Source organism: Rhagoletis pomonella, unplaced genomic scaffold (genome assembly GCF_013731165.1).
Source record: "Rhagoletis pomonella isolate Grant_MI unplaced genomic scaffold, Rhpom_1.0 Rhpom_scaffold_00112, whole genome shotgun sequence".
In the NCBI taxonomy this organism is placed as follows: domain Eukaryota; kingdom Metazoa; phylum Arthropoda; class Insecta; order Diptera; family Tephritidae; genus Rhagoletis; species Rhagoletis pomonella.
Window position 1 is genome coordinate 34,965 of NW_023458666.1, and position 8,741 is coordinate 43,705.

Consider the following 8,741-nt stretch of genomic DNA (forward strand, 5'->3'; position numbering starts at 1 on the left):
TTACCCAGTTATAACAACGAATAGTTTTCTTTCTTTTGGGGGGCGGACAATTTGCTGATGCTGAGATAGTTCTTTTACGCCCTCCTCCTTCAATATTCACCGTAGAGGCAACTTCTTCTGGTAGATCGGTTTCATCGACATCTTCAACAACACATTGATCATTCTTTTTGTTGAGGAGAACGGCTTCCGCGCAAAGTTGACTGCCATGTAAATTGTTGATCGTAGGATTGTCTTCCTCACCAGAATCTTCATCAGTGACATCATCATTACAATTAATTGGGGGTAAAACTGCAACATCTAATCCATTATCAGGAATGTCATCGTCGTCTGCGGTTTCAATGATGTCTAACAACTCATTTAGTGTAATCTTCCTTCTGCAAAAAAATGGTTTTAAAAGTAGTTGGATTAACCCGCAATCCTTCTGGAAGGATGTAAGTATTTGTGAGAGTATGAAAGGAAATAAAAATTAATCGAATCGTAGTGATACACGTCATGGCATATATCTGTTTATAAGCTGATGGTACACATGTTTGAAGTTAATAGGGATCTGCTTCTCTATTGCCAATTATTAATATTTTGCAATTCATGTTGATTTATTAAATTCAATTCAATACAATCGAAACGAATATTTCATGTACCGTTTTTAACTTGAATGTGATCTTAATAATGTCACGTATTCTACGTTTAAGTTTAGCGCCTGTGGCTCCGACACAGCCCTCAGGTCAGGACCAAGGCGCTGGACTGATCCTTTTTTTTTAAATCTTCAAAATAAAATTTTAATGATAACCAAATCTTTTCAATCCCAAAAAATCTTAATTTAAACATGCCCACGAATTTTTTTTTGTATTTTTTTAACCGACTTCAAAAAAGTAGGAGGTTAACAATTCGTCGGAATATTTTTTTTATGTACATATATATGTTACCTCATAACTTTAGATCACGAGGACGAGTCTGTTTCACTAGCGGGGCAAATGCAGCGAAATTAAAAAAAATAATAATCGTATATAATTAATTACCACGTACAAAAATTTCTAACCCATGCCGTTATCCCGTTAACCCTATGTCTGCTAGCGTAACAATTTAGCTAGCGAAATCGGTCATAACACATGTTCTAATTATCAAAAATAAACCTTCTAAGGCGCAAAATTTTTGGCTTGGAGAATACCGTCCTATAGATGGTTAAATTCGAAAAAATGAAAAAAAATCTTCAAAATAATTCATATTTTCGAAAATTTATTTTGGTATCATAAATACGATAAGATAGTTTTCAACCAATTTTTTGCTGACTAATTACCGAATCCAATAATCTCTAACCACTGCCGTTATCCCGTTAACCCTACGTCCGCTAGCGAATTTGTTACGCTAGCGGAATTGGCCATAACCTATGTTCTAAATATCAACCTTATAAATATCTTATATATGTATATCTTATATCAATTAGATAATTATATCGTCACTAGACACGAATAAAGGCGCGAGCTCAAAAGTTGACCGCGAAAAAAGGCGCTTAAAGAAAACTTCTACGAAGAAAGACTCATAACATAGCTGACGGCGAAGAAGGACGCGTAAACTTATTTTCGCAGTCAACTATATTTTCGGGTGTAATAGTATGTAAATTCCCCCAAAAAAAAATTTAAGGAATGATGCTGAAGTGACAGTCTTTGACCAAGTATAAATCTATGATTACGCGTCTTTCTTCGCCATCAACTAAGTTACGCGTCTTTCTTCGCCGAAGTTTTTCTTAACCGCCTTTTTTCGTAAAATTTTTTTTAAGCGTCTTTTTTCGCCGCCGAAACACTAGCGCGCCTTTATTCGTGTCTAGTGACGATATAAGATATATAATTAGATGTATAATTATATATAATTCATACATGAATTTCCCTTGCTAAAGAATTGTTACAGACACGAGCTACAGGCGTCTTATAGGTTATTGGTGTCACTGAACACGAATCTGAAGTCCGTGTTGCTCGACCACGTCCGGATTTGCTTCTAACCCCAAAATACATTGCGGAACTCAATGAACTCCTCCAAAAGGCCTTCTGAAGTACGTCCTATAAAAACCCTTCTTGAAGGCCTTCTATGGGTATCGAAAGAAGAAGCCCTTCAATTGATAACAGACTATAAAAAAAAAAAGAAAAAATTAATGTAGAGTGGAAAAAATTTGTTAAAATTCATCTTATCTAATTTGTCATACCAAAATAAATTTTCGTGAATATTTTGTTTATTTTGAAGATTTGTTTTTTTAAATTTTTGAATTTATCAACTGTAAAGTATTCCTCGAGCAAAAAATTGTTCACCCTTAAAGGTTTTTTTTTATATTTATAACAAGTGTTATGATAAGCTGACCAACCGTCCTCCTTTGAGGAGGATTTTTGTTTTTAATTTATCATTGTTAAGCCACACTAAAGGTATTTTGTACTGAAGCGCTATTGTGACTGCAGCATCGCATACACCGTATACGACAGTGGTGGGCGCATACATAATTCAATAATTAAAGCTTCGATAAACTGACAGTTGTCTCTCTCGCACCGCTCCCTTAGCTCAGACATTATTGTTTCTGTTAAAGAAATATTTAATCAAAAAGTTAATTCTGAATATATTTTCACCCCAAATATTGTATACAAAGATATATTGTAATACCATGTTTCCCTCAACTCATGACACTGATATATCAGTCGGTTTGTAATATGTTTTTATGTACCTAATAAGTTATAGTTCTGATGTACCATAAATCTCATTCACGCTTTGTGATATATGTATAATAAAAATAAGGGGTTTATAAGAATAATTCTGTTTACTATTTCCGCGAACTATCAGAACAGTCTGCTTTTATCTACAAAGAGGGATGAGTTTACTGTGTATTTCTGTCCGCGCAGTCTGCGAATGGGCCCGCTTGTTGTTTCTTATTCAGTTCAGTGCAAAGTAATTAATTTAACATGACTGTTAAACAAGCATCTGGCTCTGTTGGAAGTCATAAGCTTCTGTTAGATATTTTGTGTAAACAGTCGACTGGTCTTAACATAGTTCATTTTAATGCACGAAGCCTGAGTTCTGATAAAATGGACTATGTTAGATACATATTTGAGTCTTAATAGACATTATCTGTGTTTCTGAGGCTTGGTTTAGTGATCATGTTTCTGATTTTCATTGCTGCATCAACAATTATAATGTAGTTCGGAACGATCGTAAGCCCAAAAAGGGGGCTGGTGTGGCCATATACTGCAAGAAATCTCTTAAAATCAAGCTTCTTGCTAAGTTTACAGGTTATGATACAGAATTTATAATTTCAGAGGTTTCCGACGGTATAACCTGATTTCTTGCATGTATAATCCACATAAATGTTTCACGCTGGATTGTTTCTTTTCTGAATTGTCAGTATTTCTAATAGATTATGAACGTTATGTTATCTGCGGCGATTTTAATGTTAATTTACTTGTCAATGACTCTAGTAGTATCAAACTGCGTGATCAAATCTCAGCAGCTGGGCTATTCATTGTTAATGAATTAGAGCCTACTAGATATGCAAACAACTCGAGGCCTAGCCTGTTAGATTATTTTATTATCTCTGACCTGACATATATTCCTAAATTTGACCAACTATTTTTTATATCTGACCATGATTTAAATTTCTGTACTGTTGATGTAGTGTTTGAACGTTCTGCAGTTTGTGTTGCTTTCTTGTATCGTAATTTTCGTTCGTTACACGGTTAAAAATTTCGGTTTTAATTTTAAACTTTTTGGACTACATATATGACCAAACTAAATTCAGTTTCAAATACAAACCTTCCAAGTTTAAAAAAAGAGAGCACAGCTTTTGGGTTTAGAATTTAAACAATTCGGTTTAAATGTTAAACCCAAACATTTTCATAATTAAGAATAAAAACAAAAACAATGTTAAATTTCATGCTCCGTCTGGTTGGGATTGAACCCGGACAGCCATGGTAGCAACCAATTGTATCAAGCATCTTTGCACACTCAGCTACAGCCACGCATGCAAATGTGCTTTCATATGTTGAGTTTGAATCAACACCACAATTCGCTGTGCAAACATATTCTATTCCGGTTTAGATTTTAAACCAAATTTTCTATATATGAAACCTAGAAACTAGAATTAAAACATTTTGGTTTGATTTTTAAACCACGAGCTTTTTGGGCTAAAATTTAAACCAGAATATATTAAAAATTGCGTAAAACTATTGACTGGTTTAAAAAGTAGACTATAAAAGTTTAAAAAAGGCAGTAGTCCCAGCGCGGTTTAAAAATTAAACCCAAATTTTTGACCGTGTAGATAATAGTGCATTGTTCTCTGATTGTTCTTCTAACGGGTGATTTTTTTGAGGTTAGGATTTTCATGCATTAGTATTTGACAGATCACGTGGGATTTCAGACATGGTGTCAAAGAGAAAGATGCTCAGTATGCTTTGACATTTCATCATGAATAGACTTACTAACGAGCAACGCTTGCAAATCATTGAATTTTATTACCAAAATCAGTGTTCGGTTCGAAATGTGTTTCGCGCTTTTTTATCGACAAATTTTGTTCAGCGATGAGGCTCATTTCTGGTTGAATGGCTTCGTAAATAAGCAAAATTGCCGCATTTGGAGTGAAGAGCAACCAGAAGCCGTTCAAGAACTGCCCATGCATCCCGAAAAATGCACTGTTTGGTGTGGTTTGTACGCTGGTGGAATCATTGGACCGTATTTTTTCAAAGATGCTGTTGGACGCAACGTTACGGTGAATGGCGATCGCTATCGTTCGATGCTAACAAACTTTTTGTTGCCAAAAATGGAAGAACTGAACTTGGTTGACATGTGGTTTCAACAAGATGGCGCTACATGCCACACAGCTCGCGATTCTATGGCCATTTTGAGGGAAAACTTCGGAGAACAATTCATCTCAAGAAATGGACCGGTAAGTTGGCCACCAAGATCATGCGATTTGACGCCTTTAGACTATTTTTTGTGGGGCTACGTCAAGTCTAAAGTCTACAGAAATAAGCCAGCAACTATTCCAGCTTTGGAAGACAACATTTCCGAAGAAACTCGGGCTATTCCGGCCGAAATGCTCGAAAAAGTTGCCCAAAATTGGACTTTCCGAATGGACCACCTAAGACGCAGCCGCGGTCAACATTTAAATGAAATTATCTTCAAAAAGTAAATGTCATGGACCAATCTAACGTTTCAAATAAAGAACCGATGAGATTTTGCAAATTTTATGCGTTTTTTTTAAAAAAAAAGTTATCAAGCTCTTAAAAAATCACCCGTTATTTATTGGAATGAATGTTGGTATTATGAAATTGTAGACATGAAGCTCGAATGCCTTAATAACAATTTAACTACTCTTATTGATTGTCATGTCCTCGTCCGTACTCCCAACGTTATCAATAAATCCTGCCCTTGGTTTAATAAAAAAGTAAGTTTCGCTATTAAGAAAGGCAACATGATGCATGCCAAATGGAGAAGGTCGAATACTGATACCTCGTGGCGTGCGTACAACTCCTTAAATTTTCTACTACGTAGTATGTCTGAGCCTTCAGTCGTGTACCTGTTCAGGAAATTGCACTTTTTGGCATTTGCCTAAAGATACAAATTTAGATTTTAACCAAACAAACTAAACAGAAAGAAGGTAAACTCACCAGATATTGTTCAACATGTTAGAAAAAAATGTTTCATCATCGATTTTCGACTACTAATTACAGAAAGCTTAACCTTTTTTTTCAAAGCAAAAATATGCTGAAAATTAGATGGGTGTCTACATTGACCTTCATTAAAAAAACAGGACAATATAAGTATGGACCAGGACACCAGAAAAATTTGTTGAAAACAGGACAAATCCTGGAAAACCAGGACGTCTGGTAGCCCTAGAATAGTGCCACTACACATAGTTACAACCAAGCCGAATTTCCTCATAGCATCATAGGCTACTAAGGGCCAATTTCACTGTGCGCAGTTTTTGTACTGAAAATCTGTAGTTAACTGCCGATTATGAGTTAACTACGCACGGTGTAATTGGCCCTAAGATTTTAATTTTTCAGCTTTTTCCGAACCCGGGACTTTCGGGATGTCGTTATCACAATCTCGGAAACCCGAGATTAGTCCCGGGATTTAGATACTCATTTCTTTTCAACAACTTAAATCGAAAAATTGCTTCTTTACTGTTTGAGAAGCTCTCCTTCCATAAAATAAATAATAAATAAATGGGCTTGAAACCTACTTTTTTATTTGAAGTGGCGTTTTTATTTTTTCGCTCTTACATCAGGATTTATTTTAAATGACTATGTAATTTCAAAGAAATTATTAATTCCAAAAATTATTTAAAAATGCAATGCAATGTAGAATAAAAGTATGGGTGCCAAAGGCAAGAGGAAATTTAGTTAGAATTAAAAAAAAATTAAAATTTTTTGGATTCACAAGGACGAATATGTAATTTTTTATGCTGATAAAGTTAAAAGAACGAAATTCGAGGATGTTATCGAGTTTATGTAAGTCCTTACCATATATTTTTTTCAAAACCAAATATTCCGAAATTCCAACAATAAAATTTTAAAAGGACATTTGTAATGCTTACCAGTCCTTCTGCACCAAAAACTTGAATCCTTTTAAATTCTAAAGGATTCCCTCTTTAATTTGATACCCAATCTTCTTCCCTAAGCACATTTCTCTGAATTTTTTAAATTATTTTTGAATTACTGACGTCAGAGTGAAAAACTAAAAACGCGATTTTACTATATTTGGCCCATGGTTTCGCGAATATATTGATATTTGTGTTTAAAATTTACTATCGCTCGGTGTTATATGTACAATGAGCTAGACATTTATAAAAAAATATTAATTATTAAATAAAAAAAGAAATATAGCCAATACTGGTCAAGAAAAGGAATTTCTATTATTGCCATCAGTGCAAATTACAAATCCCGAAAATCCCCTGATTATTTGCCAAGAATCCCGGGATTTTTGGGACCTTAAAAAGGCCGGGATCCCGCGATTAACATTCCAAGTACAGATTCAAGACGACAGAATCGCTCATGTGTGTAGATGCCTTTATTTTTATTTTATGATTTTTTGCAGAGAAAAAAGCTTTTACACTTTTATAGCTTTCGCATAGCGCAGACTGCCAACGAGTACACAAATTTAAGCACAGAGAAAACAACCACCACCTAATCTTAAAACGAACCTAAAAGCCATTACACATTTTGGCCAACGGAAGCGTACAAACTAAAGCTTATAGAAGTGTTGCCCTCCAACTTGGGATATTTTGTACAAAGAGGTATTTGGATCAGGGATGTTATGAATATTTGCATTCACTAATGCGAATGACTCCCCATCAAACGATACAAATGTTTTGCGAATGCGAATGTGGACATGGGCAGAGCGCGCAGTTAACGACCACTAAGCATGCAATCGCAGCGTAACGCACATATTGTAAAATATTAAAAGGAGTTTAGTATTTTCTTAGGTCTACAGCCGCATTAATGTGAGCATTAAAATGCCCCACAATGATTCCAAAAGTAAAACGCAAACGTTGAGTCTTAAAGTTGGAATGTTTTATTCGGCTCATCGCCGTTCTTTTATATGCTTACAATCTACCTTATGAGTGATCTAATTTACAAACTTACATTTCTAAGTTGTTAGTCATGCTTATGATTCTACGTTGTTGTGCATGCATACATAAATGTATATGGGTTCAATCAAGTTTATGTTATTGGAGAAGTGCAGCGCAAGCTAAATTGATTTGAGTACTTTGGCCTAGTTATTGCCAAAAGTATATTGAACTTTTTACTTAATATTGTGTGAACATTTTGTTTTGCTTAGCTGTCATGCTATACCTCCTCTCTTTAAAAGAATGCTCATACATTTGGGTTAATGTATGAGTATTCTATTTCAATGACTTATTCAGTAACAATTAATTATTAGGTAATAAAATGTTTGGCTCACTTAGCTTATCGTTTATTGTTATGCTATTTGGAAAAAGGTTTTCTTACCTTATTTTGTTTACATTTGTTTCACATGTGTCTTTATTGTACTGACTTTTTTTTGTATTTTGAACATGATATGTTGTATTTAGTTTTCTTTGGTTTGTGTGCCTGTTTATTAAAATGGATAAATGAGTGTTTTTTTTTTTTATTACTAGTGGAGTTATATTGCTTTAAGTCTATTCTTATGAATTATAATTTCTTTATTGTTTTTATTACTATTTCCTATGCTATGCGGTATTAAAGTAAAATTGTTGTTCTCATCGATATTTTTAACTTTGTAGTATCCGTTATATCTATTTTCTAACTTATGGGAGGCCTCTTCTCTAACTAATACTAAATCTCCTATGTTTATTTCCTTACTATAGCTACTTTTATCATAATTTGTTTTTCGTTTTTCTTTAGCCTCTTGGACTAATTTCCTAGCTCTTTGCTGTGCTATTTGAAGTCTATATTTTACTTCTTTGTCATAAGCTTCGTGATTGTACAATGGGCTGATTTTATTTTCTTTTAAAAAATCGTAGTTCGGTGGGTTTTTTGCAAATATTAGTTCAAAAGGACAATATTTATGTGTGGTTGATGGCGTCGTATTGTAACAATACGTGAAATACCTGAGGTATTCATCCCAATCATCTTTGTCACTGGATATGTATGAACGTATATATTCATTGAATGTCCGGTGACTGCGTTCTACAGTACCCAAAGTTTGATGATGATACGGTGTTGAAGTTTTATGTTCAATTTTTAACAGTTTACACAGTTCTTTGA